Raw genomic sequence first — 1,975 nt, forward strand, 5'->3', positions numbered from 1 at the left:
TTCTCATTCTCGGCCTGGTGTTCTCCGTGCCAGTGGTTGAGACCGAGCAGACGGCAGCACAAAAGCGCTTGTCAACACGGGCAGGGCCCCAGCCTCCCCACCCTGGCCTGTGTCATCACTACTCCTTAGTTTTGTGCAGCTCAGGCTTTCCTTAGACCTTTGGAACCGAACAGCCCCAGACACCACTGGGAGACTGTGGAAGACCTTTGCTTCACAGATGGATCAACTGAGACCTGGAAGAGGACAGCAGCTTGTCCGTGACCCTGTGGCAACTCAGGGGGAGCGCCTTGGGCCTCTGGCTCCTTCTGGTCTCCCCCAGAGAAACTGAATGCCAGGGCTGGGAATAAGATAAGTGTGTCACACAGGGTGACAGCATAGGGCCTGCAGGGCCCTGGGCACCTCCTTCCTCCACCCCAGCCGGCACTGCTAGACACACCTTTGAGGACAAAAACTCTGGCTCCCAGAAAACCCTGTCAGCATCTTACTCGGTACATATTTTGAGGTCACTAGATGCCCACTGATGCAAATGAACCATGGATTTCTGGCTACTGATATGTGTACAGATGTTTCTACCTTTGGATAAATACAAACCTCAAAAGAAACAAAGTGGCATGGAGAGGGTCCAGAGTGGAGTCTAAGGACCTGGGCTCTGGTGCCCTCTTTGCCACCTATTTGCTGTCAGAACTGGGATCAGTTGTGCCCTGTCTCTAGCTCCAGTGAAATGAGGTGGTTCAATGAATGACACTTACGGAGTACGCAATCTGTCGGCCACCGTCCTTATGTGTCTGCACCCTAGTCCACGGAACGACTTCTGGGCCTCTGAGGTTCCTTCCACTTCAACAGGCTGTGGTTTGAGAATGTGGAACTTAGCCCTTCCAATCTCCCACGGGGACAGTAATATCTTTAGTCTTAGTAAAGGCATGGTATCTCAAGGCATTTCTTGGTCAGAAGTGATTTCTAGAAGGTACCTAATCCTGGGACTCATACCACCAAGACTACCACCAAGCCAGGTCGGCAGCCTCAGAATCCCCATTGGAGTCCCAGCCTCTGCCCTTAGAGACCCTAGTGCGGTGATTCCAAAGTGGGGCCCGGGAATCTGTATTAAAAGCCTCCCAGTTGCTGGGTGCGGTGGCTCACGCCTATAATCCCAGCACTTTGGGAGGACGAGGAGTTTGAGACAACTGGGTGAGAGCTCGTCTCCACAATAAATCAACAAAAATTGGGCAGGCGTGGGGGGGGCACACCTGTGGTTCCAACTGCTTGGAAGGCTGAGGCGAAAGGATCACCTGAGCCCAGCAGATTGAGGCTGTGGTGGCCGTGAGGGTGCCACTGTACCCCAGCCTGGGCGACAGAGTGAGACTCTGACTCAAAAAAAAAAAGGCTCCCAGTTGACTCTGATAAGACAGATTTGGGAAGCACAGTTTCTAATTCATTCCTCTATCTGTGGACAGGATCATACTCAGTCCAGACTTGAGCTGCCTGGCCTGATTATAAGTGTCTCCAAGCACAGAAACAAATTCAATGATTGATTAATTCAGCAAATATTAAACATCCGCTGTGTGCTGGGCACGACTCCAGGTGGGGACTGTGGGCCCTACTCTGAAGGGACTTCTGGTTAGGCCTGTCACTTATTTTAGAAGCAAGTCATCTATCCAGTGCCAGATGGGTGTTAGAGATCACTAACGAATCCCATCATCGCACAGTTGGGGAAACAGAGGCCCAGAGAGGAAAAGAAACCTGTTCAAGACCACACGGAAGCCGGGCTCGGTGGCTCAGCCTGCAATCCTGCGCCTTTGGGAGGCTGAGGTGAGTGGATTGCCTGAGCCCGCGGTTTCGAGACCCGCCTGGGCAGAGAGACCTCACCTCTACAATAAATCAAAAAATCAGCCGGGCGTGGTAGCACATGCCTGTAATTCCGGCTACTGGGAAGGCTGAGGCGGAAGGATCGCCGGAGCCCAGCCGGTCGAGGCTGCGG

Source organism: Carlito syrichta, unplaced genomic scaffold (assembly GCF_000164805.1).
Source record: "Carlito syrichta isolate Samal-C Ts95f unplaced genomic scaffold, Tarsius_syrichta-2.0.1 Scaffold131799, whole genome shotgun sequence".
NCBI lineage: Eukaryota > Metazoa > Chordata > Mammalia > Primates > Tarsiidae > Carlito > Carlito syrichta.